Consider the following 17828-nt stretch of genomic DNA (forward strand, 5'->3'; position numbering starts at 1 on the left):
GCAGGAATTCAATAAAAAAATTGCATTTGCATTCAAATGTAAATGATTAACCAATAATTGTTTGAAAAACGCTGTCAGTTAGGACAAAAATGAATTTAATATGTAATTTTATTTATGTCCCGATTGTAAAACAGTCATACTTCATATTTCATGTGATTTTCCAGCCTCTATTTGGGATTAAACAGGCTGTTTTTATGACTGTTTCTGTTTAGTAAGTGATAGATTGATGGGTGAGTGGCTTGTTAGGTACAGAGTTATCAATAATTAATCAATAAAGTTACAGAGTTTGTATAATATGATGTTCGAAAACAGATTCATAATTCACTAAAATTAAACTGTTTTTGTGCCTGTAAGACCTTTCTATGCAAATAACCTCAGTTCTAATTGGCTGATGGATGCCTCATTTAAAAAGCAGCCCGGGCTGAAACGCTCCTTATAGCTTTGAGGTGAATGAGTGGAGCTAAACCGCAGGAGGCTGGATAGATGGATGGTTCAATATAAATCAGTATAATCATCATCTACAGTCTGTATGTATTGGGGAAGTAAATGGATTGAAAGTTTAACAGAGGAAAATGTAGATTTCCCTGATACAGGCTCTTTAAGAACTTTTGTTTTGTAGCCCTTTATTTGTGCATCTCACAGTAAAGTCGCCAAGAAACACAGCTGTTTTAGTCTAAATCTGTAAATCTAACAGTATTTTAAACCTGAGCCATATTTTCAATAACGCCACATATGTGAGCAGTATGAATTGGAACAGTAATAAGATTTTTGTAATAGCATTTAATCTTTGATGTGTGCATTCTAATGCAGTCTAACACAAACGTCTGCTGCTGTTGATTTATCCCAGCCTGTTTTGCAGGATTTTGCTAAAGTAACACTTCACCCACAAAAGCTTTCGTGGCTGGTGAGGATGGTAAACGTGTGGGGAGCGTTTAGCATGGTCGAATTTGCAAAATGCTCTTTCGTTATTGCAGCGGCTCCCGGCCGCCGTCCTGGAGTCCCCCTGCACTGTGTATTAGTGTGTTTGGCCTGCTCTAACACACCTGCTCCAGCTCATCAGGTAATTACCAATCCCTTCATGAGCTGAGTCAGGTGTCGGAGCAGGGAAAACACAAAAACGTGCGGGGCGTCACGTTCCTGGACCGGATTAGCTCTCATTCCTTAAAATCCTGTCTACGCTAAATTAATGAGGGGTTGGAGGGGGTGAAAAATAACACAAAACAAAAAAAGAACATCCCTTTGAAAACCTGCCACCTCTTCTTTCCTCCTGTTTTAGATTATTAGGTCATGTCATTTAAAGGCCAATTCCACAGTTTTCCAAAATGTCTACAAAATGAAATTAAGATGTAAACAAAGCCGTTCAGAGTTTAATTTACTGATTTAGAATTGCTCACAGTGGTGGTGATAGGAACCAGACGTCCAAACATCCATGCCTCTACAACCCATGTGTCAAGGCCCCGGACACGTTCCTGTCCGGCCCGCGAAAGTATTTTATTTTTCTATTAATATTAGCTCGTTTCACTACAGTCCCCAGCATGCACTGCAATGTAATGTGCACTCTGACTCTCCAACCCAACAACAATCTATTGGACATCGATTACACCTCAATTCTACACAATTCTACGCAATTCAACACCAGTCATATCACCAAAATGCATTTCGGCTGCAGGTCAACCAACATAAACACTGACCGTCAGTTTAGCAGCTCAGAACCTGAGCCCGAGTCTTAATGAACCTGCAGTAAAGAAAGGAAGACAGGTGTCAAGATCAAGCAGACAGGTAGGTTTAAAAGACTGAGCTCCTGGATTTCATGTGTTCATATAATATTTGAAGGCCGACTACAAGTGTCTGTATTTTACCGCTGAAGCTTTTGCGTATTTTGAATACACAATGGCTAGTTTGGGTTACAGCACGACATTAATTAAACATGAAATAAAACCTTTTGGCCCACAGATTTGTTGAAATTTTGAAAGTGACCCTTTTTTTGGTTGAGTTTGACACCCCTGATCTAGAAGCTACCTTACAGAGTGTTGATACATGAAATGCTGCCTGATGCCTGAGACGTTGTTTTATAATAGCTTTGTGAAAATGTAAAGCATGTTTTAATTCCATTCATGATGGAGGGATACATGCAGGGCGCTGTGAGGCAAAATAGTCCCCAAAGAAAACGTATTATTCCAGATTTTTTACAATCAGGGCAAACACACAGCATTGTTGTATGTAAACGAATAACCAGCCTAATCACAGTGTAAACTAAGAAATATCTCAAAATTAAAAATATAGTAATTATGGCTGCAGTTTATGGTCCCAAACAGCACCATCCGCACCCACTTGAATCCAAAATCATATAATATTCCAACCATGATTATAAGTGCACATCTCCTGTCGTGAAATCGGTCAGACCAGTGAAGTTTGCTCTCCCTTTGGTCAGCGTTTCTCTGTCTCCACCTCTCTGTATTTCTACCACTCCAACGTGCTGTTTTTCTCTTTCTCTTCTATGCCAGAATAAACCCTGCCTCCTCTGTCATGTCACGAGTTCCAACACTTTTATTATATTATGGCTACAGGTGCCCACCAGCACAGGGGACGCCACGTTTGACGAATGGGGGAACGCGGTGCGGCCAAGTGGCTTCTCCGCCGCCTGTGGACTATCCTTTTTTTTTTTTACACACATCTGTGAGCGCGTGGTTTGTTTGCGGTATTTCTTTTTTCGCTGCATCTGCCGAGGCCTCTGCGATGAGATTAGATCTTATCGTGTGAGAGGCAGATTGCGAACTCCCCCCACCAACGCTATTTCCAGTCGTAATGGAAGTCCACTGCGCTTCTAAGATGGAGAGTTTCCTGCAGATATGGCGAAAAAATGTCTGGCCTTTTCTGCTCGGTGGTTGTTGCTGTTGTTGCTGTTGCAGTGACCTCACTTTGGCACGACAGCATCTGATGCATGTACTGTCAGCAGCAGGGGGTGCATGAAATATCAGCGACCGATACGTTACACATTGATTATTGGACATTTTCTAACTCGTTAAATGGTCAGGGGCCACTGACGGACTCTGTTTTATTACACACATCTATAACCTAAGAAGACCTCAGCCAGTTTGCACTGAAGTTCCTGTATTTACTAATAACAAGGCTTAGTATGAAATAAGCCTGGAATTTTAAGGAGTTAATGCCTTATTTTTAATTTTTTTCTTGCAACAAAACAAACTGAAGTCAAAATAATAAAAAAAATATAGCTCTTAGAACATATATTCCTGTTATTCGCAGCCAATATCTTAATTTATCAGGACCAGAGGATCCTGTCATTTTAAACCAGTGTTGCTTTATAGAGAACTGCGTAACTGTTTATGTTAGATATGAATAGAGAGGTTTGGGTTATAATATACACACTGCCTTGCACTAATTTATGTGTAGATGATTCTACTGAACTGGTACAAAATCAAAGCTGAAACACATTTGGGACTTTCATTATGTTTATTTTATTAAAACTAATGATTGTAGTAGATGTGGTAAGTAGTCTACGTAGATGCCTGTTTAATTTGAAATTAGTCTGAAAAGTCAGGTGGCGCAACCACTAAGTCAAATGGAGCAACCAGACTAGCACTGTATTAATAAGTGACCATGCTGTGAAACAACTAGTAATACATTCTGTAGATTCTTGCAGATATAAAAATATAATCTTTTAGTAAATTTAAATGATATATACCTTACATGCCGATGTTGTTCTGCTTAACGTTCAGTCCATTGACTGATCGAACCAGCCTTTTTAAATCACTCCCCCACGCAGTATCATATAGCAGATATACGATTTCAATTATCCACACATTTACACCCACACGCATTTACAAGTGTGGCCCCAAGGACAAATAAATAGGTTGTCTGGGGAGGGTGTGAAACTCTAGACGTGCTGCTCCCATCGTTATCAACTCTAATTGAAATCTCGCCTCAGAATTCTCTTTGGCTGGTTACGAATGTGACTCCTCGCACTCGTAGTGCAGCAACCCTGAATGTGTTTCCTCCAGCCGGGGGGTGAATGAAGGTGGTCTGGGAGAACGGTCCAGCGTTATTTGCAAGAGGTTCTGTATATTATATTTATACTGCGGCGTAACTGGTGGGCGCATGAGCAGGGAAATGAAACGAATGGTGGGCAGGATAAAAATAGAGCACTTTGGCAAGCCACGGAAGCTTTTTCTGGGGGAGAGGAATAGGAAATTAGCTTCTTCTGCTGCATACATTACTGCTGCCGAGCTGTGCGTGGGTTCATCTCTCGCTCGCTCGCTCTCCCTCGTTCCCTCCCTCACCCCCAGCGTACACACACACACACACACACTCACACACACACTCACACTCACAGTGTCTCAAGATCCACTCAAATCTGCAGTGCAGGGGTCGCCTGGCAAACAGCGCACTGTTATTACACAACCCGCCGCTTGATCTTCGGCCAACGTCTCCCACGAGCGTGACTTATAACTTGCTTCGTAGGCAGAAAAAAGGACGCTGCGCACCCACAGCACCTGATTAGATTACAATTAGTCAAAGCACAAGATTCTCACAGTCAGCCTGGAATCAGACCCGACCTTTTTTACCTTTAATGCATGATTCACCATTTAAAGACTGATTCTTGTTTTCCTGAACTCTTTGGTCAGAGTGTAGTGACTTCTGCCCCGCCTCTGAATGTTTTCTGATGTGTAGTTATGCTACGGTGAACCACAGGAGAATGAAAATTCTGTTAATCAGTAATAGCGTAGCATGTTTTTCCTCCCCTGCTATTCCCATTCCCACCACGTACAGGAGGGAAAATGTTTCTGGCAGCTGTTTGTCAGAATATTGATGTAGTATCTCGAAATAATGACTTATTTTCTCAAAATCTTGACTTAATATCTGGAAAATAACAACTTTAATTTTTTAGCCACTCAAAGAAATTAAGAAAAGATCATTATTTTGAGATGCTAAGTCAAAGTTTTAAGAAAATAAGCTATTATTTTGAGATACCAAGTAGGTATTCTTTTAATTAAGTCTATTTTGAGATGGCAAGTCAAAGTTTTGAAAAAAAAAAAAAAACTTCAAGATACTAAGTCAGTATTTTTAGAAATTAAGTCCTAATTCTGAGATAGCAAGTTAAAGTTTTGGGAAAATCAGTCAGTATTTTGAGACACTAAGTCAATATTTTGACACACTGCTGCCATATATTCTTCCTCCATCTGGTGGGAATGGGAATAGGAGGGGGAGGGAAAAGATGCTATGGTTTTACTGATTAATAGAATTTTTCTCCTCCTGTGGTGCACAGTAGCATGAGTAAACATCAGACGGCATTTAGAGGTGGGATAAAAGATTAGATTAGATCAGATTAGATTAGATTCATGTTTATCATCATTGTGCAGAGTTCAGGTACAGAGCCAATGAAATACAGTTAGCATCTAACCAGAAGTGCAAAATACAGTATTATTTACATATAAAGTGCAGATGGACAGTGATGCTGTGGTTACAGTATGCACAATTAGGGAAAATAGAGTGGTGAATAAATATAGATATGCAAGCATAAATATAATATACATATATACAGTGGAGAGCGTATAAATGTAGGTTGTACGGTGAGAGCAGCATATGTAAAATAAGTATGCAGAGTAAAAACATGTACAGTAACTGACTACACATACGAATAGTGCAGTAATACTAGGACATAAAGTACAGTAACAGTGCAGTGATGCAGTTAAAGTGGCGGTGTGGGGTTCAGCAGGGTCACAGCCTCAGGGAAGAAGCTCCTCCTGAGCCTGCTGGTGCAGGAGCAGAGCCTCCTGTAATGCCTGCCAGATGGGAGGAGGGTAAAAAGTCCATGGTAAATCTTCTCGCTGGAGCACTTTGTGGTCAGATGCGGAGAAGTTGCCGAACCACACTGAGATGTAGTTTGTGAGCAAAAATTGCAGGAAAATTGGAATTTTGTCTTTTAAGTGGTGCAAAATGATGAATCATGCTTTAGTATGGCTGAGGATGTGAACCAACAAGGTAAAAAAGGCTCGTTTTGATTTCGGGTTGATTTAAGAGTCTTGTGCTTTGACTGATTCTGATTTGATCAGGTGTTGAGATGTGCTCTGAAACAGACGCAGGACCCCCCTTTTCCACTCAGCCTGCTGTAGGTGAGCATCAAGATCGATCAACACCGCTTTCTTCCCATCATCTGTCCTAAAATATCTTCACTTTTGGAATATTGTTTTTTTGCACATTAATATAACAAGGTTATTAGGTTATTTTAATTTTGCTCACACAGTGTTAAAAGGGAATTCCACTGCATAATTAAGTGGTTAAGATGTAAACAGACTCATTCAGAGTGTGAAACTCTTTGTTCTAGAGAAACTTACAGAGTCAGAACTGTTTACAGTGGTGGTGATAGGAACCAGACGTCCACCTCTAAAAGCTCCCTCACAGAAAGTTACTACAGGAAATGGTTCTGAACTTTTATTTTATTTCAGTCAAGTCGATTTGTCATTTGCACAACATGTCAGCACATTTATGCATTGAAATGCTTGTAGTGAGGCTCAGGTAACCACTCTACAGAAAGTAAATAAGTAAAAATAAAAAAAACAAGAAAAACAAACTGAAATATATTAAATATACACAAAATATAAACAAGATATACACAAAATGTAGACATTAATTTTGTGTTATAATTAGTGTTATTGTTATTTAATACTGTAATATAAGGCCCAATTCCCTTTCATATTTTTACCCCTTCCCCTTGTTTTTGAGTGCCTCTTTGCCCCTTGTTACTGAGTTACAGGGTAGTGGTTGAAATCTTCCCTCTGAAATGGGACCCTCAAATAAAAAGAGCATCACTTCATTAACAGCTACCAGCGCTGCTCTGTAGGAGACCCTGCCAGTCTGCAGTGACAGCAGAGGAGGGTAAAGTTCAGCTCCTCACTGCTGGGCTTTAGTTACATTTAGGGACTCATATGACTTCAAACAGGGGGTTTAAGACAATTATTTATTATCACCCACCCCTAATTCTTCAGTGATATGAAGCTGAAGTCAGATATTCAGCAGCTTCTCGTTCGAATTTTCCTGTTCCACCTTAAATGGAGCAGCAGTTACATTCTGGCGCTTCAGGCGTCAGAACTGCTGGACTATTTAAGGTGGAACAGGAAAGTTAGCTAGCTAGCTAATGAGATATTAGCACACTATTAGAGATTTTATATGCTTGTTATGAAGAAAACGACCAAAATACACTGAAACGCCATTAAACTAAGATAATACGATGGTTATTGTAATTTTTAACAGAGAAAATTCTCACATTTGTGGGTTTCTTTGGTCTCTTGTTCTCCATCTTGCCGGTTTTTCTTTTTTTGTCATATCTCTCTGTTTGGAGTCTCTGAAAAACCTCTGTTTGGAGGGTCATGCAGCCCCAACACTTCACCCTCCCCCTCTATCTCAACAAGAATCAGGACACCCTACCACTAGACGTGAACGCACGAGGGCTGAGTGGTAGTGGGGAGGGGTGAGATGGGACTGGGCCGATGCATCATTTCACAACAAACCAGCCTGAATGACTTTATTTACATCTAAAAGTCATCCAAAATCGGCTCCTTTTAAGAGCAGCTGGCTCTTTCAGACAGTGTAAAAAGATCCAAACCGAGTTACAAGCATGTGAAATGATAGCGGTGCGATGGTGGGATGTGGGAGCTGGGGAAGATGGCAGGGCCGAGCAGAGAGCTGAGGCTCAGGCTGAGAGATAGGAGGTGACAGTAGGCAGCGCGTCTGGTCCCATGTAAACCAAGTGTTCATGCAACATTTATGGAAAGGCTGAAGCTCGACTACAAGGCCACCTCCGTTCACCCCCCGCCACCACCCCTCCCACCCCCCCAAGTGAGCGGAGCCTTTAGTGCCGGCCTGCTGACTATGTTGTTAAAATGTCGTAGCGCCAGAACAAGGCTAACCCTGCAATAACAGCACTCACCTGAGGGCAGCCGGGAGTGAACGCCACGCTCATGTCACAGTGTCCTGAATAGGCCGAGGGAGGGAGGAGTGGAGGAGAGAGAGGGCGAGAGAGATAGAGAGAGAGCAGTCAGAGCGATATGACGATGAAGATGAGCACGGACACACCAGCTCCTGCTCTCAGTACGCTCTGCTCACTGACACACTGCTTTCCAGACGCTGCCCTAACGCTGCCTGACACTTACCGCTTTAAAGACATGCTGTGCGGCGGCCTCGCGCCCCGTCTCTCTCACTCTTTTGTTTTTTATGACGGTGATATGGCTACTGTTAACGTTATAAAACATTCTGAAACTGTAAGAGCCCTCCACAATGATTGACCCCTAAATAAAAGATCAGCGCAAGAAAATACAACAAAAAAACTCTGTTTATTGAGTTGATTTGACATGGAAATGGTGAACCCTTTTGTTTGAAGTTCTTTCCGAATCAAGAACCTTTGACTCGACACTGATAGCGGAGAATCAGTAAGATCTAATAGTCCTTAAAAAAGAAAGGACAAAGAAGAAAAGAGTGGGAGCGGAGGTCAAAATGAAGAAACTTAAAGTTTTAATAATGGGAAAGACTTTACCATTGATGTGCACGCCTAAAAAAGATGGTCCTTCAAGCGTTCTTTAGTAAAGGCTAGTATAGGTTTTATTTACAACCCCATTTCCGAAAAAGTTGGGACGTTGTGCAGAATGTAAATAAGAATAGGATGCAATGATGTGCAAATCATGTAAACCATATTTTTAAAGGAAAATACTACAAAGACAACATATCAAATGTTGAAACTGAAAAATTTTATTGTTTTTTAATATATGCCCATTTTGAATTTGATGCCAACAACACCCCGTCCCAACTTTTTAAGTGAGCTCTGGCCCAGAGAAGGCGGCAGTGTTTCTGGATTCTGTTTATGTACAGTTTCTTCATTGTGTTTTAGAGTTTTAACTGTCATTTGTTGATGCAGTGATGAACTGTTTTCACAGACAGTGGTTTTCAGAAGTGTTTCTGAGCCCATGCAGTGATTTCCACTACAGAATCATGTCTGTTTTTAATGCAGTGCTGCCTGAGGGCCCAAAGATCACAGCCAGCAAATACTGGTTTTTGGCCTTGACCCTTACATACAGAGATTTCTCCAGATTCTCTGAGTCTTTTAATGATATTATGAACCGTAGATGATGAAAAGCAAAAGTTCTTTGCTGTTTTATGTTGAGAAATATAATAATTATAATAATTAAAGTTGCCAATTAAGGTGTTTTTTTTAGCATTACACAACTTCACCAGCCTTTTGTTCCTCCATCCCAACTTTTTTGGAATGTGTTGCTGGCATTAAATTCCAAATGGGCAAATATTTTTCAAAAAACAATAAAATTTCTCAGTTTCAACGTTTGATATGTTGTCTTTGTAGTATTTTCACTTGAATATAGGGTTTAAATAATTTGCGCATCATTGCATTTTGTTTTTATTTATGTTTTGCACAGCATCCCAACTTTTTTGGAAATGGGGTTGTAGAACCACTAGTTCTGTATAGAAACATTTCATGCTTAAATGATTCTTTAGATGGTGAAAGGGTTCTTCAGATTGATGTGTGTTGTATATGATTCTATATAGAACCATTTTGGAAATGATTCTGAAAAGCACTAAAAATGGCTCTTCTACACTCTTTAAAAAAAGATGGTTCTTCAAGAGTTCATTAGTACAGCAAAAAAACCCTTGGTTCTTCAGATTGATGAATTTGGTGTAGATGGTTCTGTATAGCACCGAAAAGGGTTCTTCTTGTTACAATGTCAAGCTTGTCATAATAAAAGAACCCCTTTTGGTACTATATAGATCCCTTTTCAAAACAACTTTTATATAGAACCCTATAAAACACCTTTTTCATCAGTCTGAGGAACGCTTTCATAATGCAAAGAACCATTTAATCATGCAGATGGTTCTTTGAATGTTCATGGTCCCATATAGAACCATTTTCTTTACTAAAGAACCATGGAAAAAAACATTGTTTGTAGTGTGCCGTTATGATGTCGAACTTGCAACAATAGAAGAACCCTTTTTGGTGCTATCTAGAACCCTTTTCAAAACAACTTCTGTATAGAACCATATAAAACACATTCTCCATCAATCTGAATATCCATTTCATAATGCAAAAACCCTTTAATCATGCAGAACGTTCTTTGAATGTTCATGGTTCTGGATAGAACCATTTTCTTTACTAAAGAACCCTTGAAAAAACTTTTTAGATGTGTATTTTAATCATGTTTATTGCCTCAATAATATGAAGGTCATCACCTTTTTATCCCTTTTCTCGTTTCCTTAAGCTTGTATTTTGGTAGCTTTATTTTATTTTAAGTATAACATGAAGCTTAAAGACAACAATGACCTGTTTTAGCCTTTTACTCATCTTGTCTGATGAAGGTAGTAGTTCTGGAGGGAACTCAGAACAGAATCACTCTGGTCCTCCTTTTTGTATATACGCTTCAGTACATCGGGAACGTTTTGACAGGTTCTGCTCGTGTCAGAGGGATCCGTGAGGTAGAAGGACGCTTCAGATGGACTTTCAGTGACATCACACTCAGAACTGCTATTGCCTTAAAGGGGTTGAAGAAACTTCATGACCTTGCATGAAATATGCAGTGATTTTTTTATTATTATAATCTTTTTATTGCGTTTTGTAGAGTCACAAACATTACATAGTTCGAGTGAGACAACAAAACGTGTGCTTCGGCATCAACCCATTACCCTTTGACCTTAACCCCCCCCCCAGAACCCATCCTTCCCACTAAAGCTCCTCTTGGGGATAAACAGACTATCTAACAGAGCAAGAGTGATATATATCAATATATAAATAATAATAGATGTAAATAATAAACTAAAATATTTACAAATGTATAAATAAAAAAAACCTCAATTCACATATTTAGGCATCGCTGTCTTCTTCGAGTGAAAGAGTTGTTGATAAAATTAAGCATAGGATCTCAGGTCCTGTGAAAGGATCTCAAGGAACCCTTCAGGGAAAATCTTAACTTTTCGAGCTTGATACATAATAGAACTTCCTGATTGGCACGTCTGGCCAGTAAGGATGTGAAGGCAATAACACAATGTGAAGTAGCAGGCAGGCACAAATCAGGGGGGATGGGTAAGGGATTAGGGCCTAAAATACAGGTGAGGACTTGATTGAGAGCGTCAAATATATTAGACCAAAAATGAGTAAGTCGGGGGCGTGTCCAGAACATGTCGGCTGGAGACATATGCAGTAATTCAACCTACAAGATGCATGACTTGTGTTTGCGTAGTTGTTGAACTACTTCCGCAGCAGTTGCTCCTGTATTTTAGTCTCGGAATTCACCACAATTTCATGTTAAAATCACTAAAACGTTCTTTACAGTGTTGATCTCTGAATTTGTCACCTTTTTCATCACTAGTGAGTCAGTGTTCGTAGTCAGGCTCTGCCACCATTTTGGTAGAAAATAAATAACAAAGCCATAATAAATAATAAAACTAAAAGCCGATCTGACAAAGGCAGAATTTTTTTTTTTTCCAGGAGCACTCCGTTAAAAATCACTTTTATAGCACATTAACCAATACGTTTGGGTTATTATTTAAGTGATATATTTTATTTGATTTGTTGCTGTAGCAATAAAAATGAAAGATGAAATCTAAACAGCTGAGATTTGCCACAGTGTTATTATTACTCCATCTCAAACTGCATACTAGCTCACTAAATAGTATGCAAAAAATAGTGCCTGTACCATTAGAAGTGCACTCATGACTGTAGTAGGTGAAGTACGGAAGTGTGTGGTTTGGGACTCGGCGTTAGATCAGCCAGTAAGACGCATTCAACAGCTGCTCTGCGGAGCTGCTTGTTAGTTGCTCATTAAACACCTCGTTTGAGGGGTTTGTTAATTAAGGAGCATTTATTGAGGTAAATTAATACATTTATTGAGGTAAATTAATACATTTATTGAGGTAAATTAATGGAATTATTGAGGTAAATTAATCATTTATTGAGGTAAATTAATGCATTTATTGAGGTAAATTAGTGTATTTATTGAGGTTCATTAATGCATTTATTGAGGTAAATTAATGCATTTATTGAGGTAAATTAATACATTTATTGAGGTAAATTAATGGAATTATTGAGGTAAATTAATCATTTATTGAGGTAAATTAATGCATTTATTGAGGTAAATTAGTGTATTTATTGAGGTTCATTAATGCATTTATTGAGGTAAATTAATGCATTTATTGAGGTAAATTAATACATTTATTGAGGTAAATTAATGCATTTATTGAGGTAAATTAATACATTTATTGAGGTAAATTGGTGCATTTATTGAGGTAGATTAATGCATTTATTGAGGTAGATTAATACATTTATTGAGGTAAATTAGTGCATTTATTGAGGTAAATTAGTGCATTTATTGAGGTAAATGGTGCATTTATTGAGGTAAATTGGTGCATTTATTGAGGTAAATTTATCTAATAAAAAGCTGTCGAATAAGAAGGTATAAGTTAGCTTTATGTATATGTATGACTTTATTATTTAGGCACTTTGGCAGTTTTGATGGCAGCTTTTATTAGTTTTTGTAAAATCTCACGCCCTGAACTCTGGAGATGTGCAGTCTGTACGGATCCAGTCCCCCAGTGTAGCTAATCTTCACCTTGTAGCGTTTTCTGGAGACGCATCTGAAGTGTCCATGTATCTTCTCATGTCTTTCATGGTCATTCTGGTCCGTGTTGGTCTTAATCCACCTGCAGGGTTGTAGCTGCAGTAACCATGCCGAGCACAGTCTTAATGACATAAACGAAAATGTGAATAGTCCACAGTGTCGTGTTCTTTCAGGCGTTTACCTGGACGTGCTACGTCTTCGGAGGGTCGCGGCCCGTTACTGTCTGCTGTTCAGGTATTTATCCTGGCTGTTTACTCTGAGGAGTCGCATGTTGTGACCGATTATTTGCAGTCAGTGTTTTATTTGCTTTAAATGCAACAGAAATGAATCACTGACCTGCACTGCCTTTATAAATTAAACTGTTCGCACCACTTATTTACTGTGCTATATTAATTAGACGGCTTATGCTTTTATATTAATATACAGTGCTTTCCTTTTTACTTTGTCACGATTAATACATCAGAGTGTTTTTCTAAAATATTTATCACAGCATGCAGGTCTGACTAACGATTGTGTTTCAAAAGCTGCCACTGTAAAGAAGAAAAATCTGATGTACTGGATGTGTTAGAACAAATAACATCATACTTCTGTAAGTAATGTTTGTTGGTCAATATTAATGTACTTGCGGTTGCTCAGTGGTATCGCTGGGTAACTCCCCCCATCACTTGTCAGACCAAACCCCTGTTTTATAGAGCTTCTCATTCAATAATACTGATGTTATTGAATCACTTGACCTGCCACAGGTGTTCAGAGGGATTACAGCTGCTGAATGCGTCTCGGTATGAATTCTGCATGTTGTCATCAGGCTTATGGAGCAATATCACTGTTTTATGCCCCGGAGAGGCCTTATGCAAATATGCCTGGCCTGTCACACTTTGTCTCGTTATGCTAATTAAGTCAAAGCCTGGCCACATATTAACTGCCACTCTGCGCGCCGTGGAGAGCTATTTACTGCGCGCAACATCAGATACGTCTTCTGAAATGGTTCACCGGGGACCAATGAGGGAATGAGCCTTTCCAAAGTGGCGAACGATCGCTCCGAATCCCCTCCCATTCCGTCTCTGTGCACACGGGAAAAACAATTTGCTGCCATAACGTTGCTTACGGCCAAAATCCTCCGAGGCGTTCCAGATGCTGATGGAAAGCAAACCCACCCCTCCACCCCTCCTTGTTTTTGTGATTCTTTTTTGTTTCTCATTTCTCAGCGCAGCGTTCTGACCTCCTCCCTGTTCGAGATTGAGGCTGCATCCCATTCACACCAGCTGGTAAAGCGGCCTCACTCCGCAGCCGTGCTTATCTGCGGCGCGTGATTGCATCTCGGCCAGCAATATCGTACAGAATTGCTGAAAATGTGTGGGGGGCCCAGTGTTGTGTGGGGCTTGCAGAACTATCCTTTTTCCCCCTCTATTGTACAAATCTTGGGCAGACAGAGTCATTTCAGTGGGCCACTCTTATCAAAAATGAGCTGGATTGTGTGTGCTGAATGGGACCACCATAGGACCACCACTGACCAGATATCAATTGGGTTGTTGGACCATCCTCAGGACAGAAGTGATACAACACTGTGAGCGGCTGGCTGTTTGGTAGATTTACATTTACACAGTTTGGGAAATGAGCTCTTAGCAGGTAGAATGATCTGAAATCTAGCTGACATATCTAATATCGCTCATTTTAGGATGGTTGTAACTTAATACAAGATTATTATTATTATTCAAGCATGTTTTCAGTGATTTGTAAGCCAAATTGGCTCAGTATATTACAGATAAATTTGCTCATTGTAAAAATATGCTTGAAACAAGTTTAATTATCTGTCAACATAGTGGCGTAATTTGACTTAAAATCAAATGTCTAGAAATAAATTACATCTAAATTAAAACTAAGCTTATAATAAACTCAAAAAGAGAAATATTAGATATATTGACTAGATTTATGATCAGTTCACTTGCTAAGATGTTGTTTGTGCAGTGTAGAAGTACAGTTAGACACTAAAGCACCTTTTTACCATTCATAATTTGTATTTATCATCTTCTGGCCCTTCATCAGTGGTCAGTTTCTGATCCCAGAATAATATATATTGTGATCAATTGTGTAGCAGCAGATGTGATAGTCAGCAGTTGTAAGCCTGCTAAGCACATCTATACTGTAAAAAATGGCTCAGATCAACTAAAAAACAATACTTAATGTAGTAACAAGCAATTCAACTAGTATTTATTTAGGTTGAATGAAACTAGTAAATACTGAGATGAATGTAAATACGAGTAAAGTACTTGTTACCACATGAAGTATTTTTTAGGTTGATCTGACGAACCACTTTTTACAGTGTATATTGTAGGTGTTTCTGATAAAATGGCCAGTGAGTGCAGGTCTGATTTAGGTGAACACTGCAAGAACTGGTATCATCTTAAGTCTTCACTATCTATTCTAAAAACATATGTATCTATTTTATTTTTTTGTATTTGTTTTCTACCTCATTTGAGCTCAGCTCTGTCCTTTATACTGTGTGGAAATTTCATGATAAATGGACCAATAGAAAAGTTCCAAAATTACTTGGTGTGTTTTTGCCTTTTCCTGTAAAGGCACCATGTTGGAGGTATTTTTTAACAGTAACAATGTTTATTTCTAATTATACGTTTGTTTGAAAAATATTGTCAGATTATTCAAACTATTTCTAGATTTTGTTTAGTTATTTTTAGTATTTAGGAATTGTCTTATTCCATTGACAGATGGACAACAAAATTATCTGCATTGTGTCTTGAAACAAATAAAATTATTTGCTGGTGGAATAAGACGATTTCTCTAGAGAAAATTACTTAAAGCTTCAAGTCTGACACAAAAAAGTGTCTATTTTCCACTGTTTTATCCACCTTTTCCAGTAAAAACATCATATATAATACAAAATAATATAGAACAGAAGGAATAGAAGAAGTATATAGAAATAGAAGTCACAAGGGAGAATAGAACATCAGTCACACATCAGTCATGCTTTGTTGTTACTCTGATTGAACAAATGAATAATCAGCTATAACTGGTCCAACTCTGAATGAGCTCTCACGCAGTTAATCCAGCACAAAAGGAAGCCTCGTGCACATTTTATACAGTGATAGAAAACAGAGGAAGCTCTGACCGCCAACAGGGACACACGCGGCTTAATTCCTCCTAATTTAAACTGGACAGATTCAAATAAACAGCTTTCTTTCTCCTTTTATGAATCCAAAAGGGCTCTTGTGGTTAAAACAAAAAAAAATGAATAATAATAAAAATAGAATAATATTGCTACAGCACTCCTGTTGGGTATTTTCTCTTTTGACCTTTTCTAACCCCACCTTCACCTAATGGAACCTGTTTGTGCTCGTGTTCGATGCTTCGAGGAGTGTTTAAGAACAAACGACACAGAGTCATCAAAGTTCAGAGACAAACTCAGTTTAATATGAATCAGGACAGCCTTTTTATACCTTAGATGATTATAATAGGTAAATATGACTATATAACAGTGGAAACGTGGTCTGAATCGAACATTTATAGATGAAGGAAGTCGCTGCTGAAAGGTCACAGACGTCAGGAGAGAGAGTGCAAATATAGTTTGAGAACACGCTGTAATGACAAATTAAAGGACGTTTCAACAAAACGTGGTTATAATTTAAGTCTGGTGTGCTTTGCATGACAGCTTAGTCTACAAAGACAGATTCTTTTAGGAAATTCACTCCAATCCTTACAGCTCCTATCTTGCCTGCCTTTAAGATGACGTCACTTCCCAATATAGCCTTTTTCACAGCGTCCCTAATAAACAACATCCTGGGTGCCTTTAAAAAGACAGTACAGCTTTGAAAGAACACTTTCTTTGCTGGTTTCTTGTTGACTCAAAGCTACGAGCCGCCTTGTTTTATTCACACAGCACAAAAGTTCTCTGTATTTTGTACATTCGTTTAATTTACCGTATGCATTCAGGTTTAATTGCTGAATTGAGAAAGAAGGATAATTTGTTGTGTTGCACACGACGATCCTCTGACACCCAGAGGAATTGTGACACCGCAGCGCTGACATGCCAACAAATTACGTCTCACAGACGAACACTATAGCAGCTGGAGTAAACAGAACTTTCTGCTCTTCCTCTTCGAGGAGCCGTGTTTCTAATTGGAACTGAGTTTGCTCTTCCAGATCGGCGCTCATGTGTAAGTGTAAAGGTTAAACCAGAGACGAGTGAAACATCACCTGAGCTTTACTCAGTGATCCTCCATCATTTCTTAAAATGACTGTAACCCTTTCCTTTAATCTGTTTTCTGTTCGCTGTGGGGTCTTGCATGCAATCACTGTTGGCTGACAGAGAGGAATGTTTGTCGTTCTGGTTCTGAGGTTCTAGCACAGTTGTGATTTAGTCAGTTTTCTGTCAGATGTTAAAGCTGCACTGTGTGCTGTGCACTAAGAACAGATGCTGCTATGAGCCGCCCTGTAAAGCCTGAAATCATCATTTAAAAGTCAGAGGGAGTTTTTCACACCACGTCGTACGTCTTTACGTATTAACGTCACACACAGCCTCAAAAAGAAGGTCCAGCTTGATGTTCAGGCCTCAAATGATCTCAGAATCAACACTATAGTGATGAAGATGTGATGACAACAGTAGATAATTCACTCACATCCTCAGAGACGCTGCTTCACCAAGTTTAGACTGAGTTCTCTTTGAGTTCTCTTTGTCAGGTTCATCCACTCGAAGGGGGCTGAAGCACAGCCTACGCTATAAAATGTTCTTCTGCAGTTACGCATTTGCACCAGAGAGGTCTCCAAATCCCCGAATCTTACACAGTGTAACTCTAATGTAACGTTTATCTTAACCAGTTTGAATTAGGGTGCATTTTTAGTCAGATGCCACACCCTCACAGTCTAGATGAGCGATTAGCCATGAGAAAAGCTAGTAGGCTAGCCTGTTGAGTGTTATATAATCTGTAGTAGTTGTCAGTGTCGCTGAAGCAGGACAGCTTTTTTGAAGCATCAAAGGCCTTTTGAGTAATGATGGCGCCTCCTTGTGGAGATTTTCCGTCTGCTAAATCTACTTACTCTCACACCCACTCACCCAGCCACCCACCCAACCACTCCCGCCCACTAGCCCTGTCACCCACCCACCCACTCCCGCCCGCTAGCTCTGTCACCCACCCACCCTCCCGCCCGCTAGCTCTGTCACCCACCCACCCACCCTCCCGCCCACTC

General features: G+C 39.4%; 1 protein-coding gene across 1 annotated transcript in view; it reads left to right on the plus strand.

The window, feature by feature from the left end:
• The window catches only part of eys (eyes shut homolog), a 433237-nt gene that overhangs the window by 168279 nt on the left and 247130 nt on the right, over window positions 1–17828 (plus strand). The gene's annotated exons all lie outside the window — the stretch shown is intronic.

Source organism: Colossoma macropomum, unplaced genomic scaffold (assembly GCF_904425465.1).
Source record: "Colossoma macropomum unplaced genomic scaffold, Colossoma_macropomum, whole genome shotgun sequence".
NCBI lineage: Eukaryota > Metazoa > Chordata > Actinopteri > Characiformes > Serrasalmidae > Colossoma > Colossoma macropomum.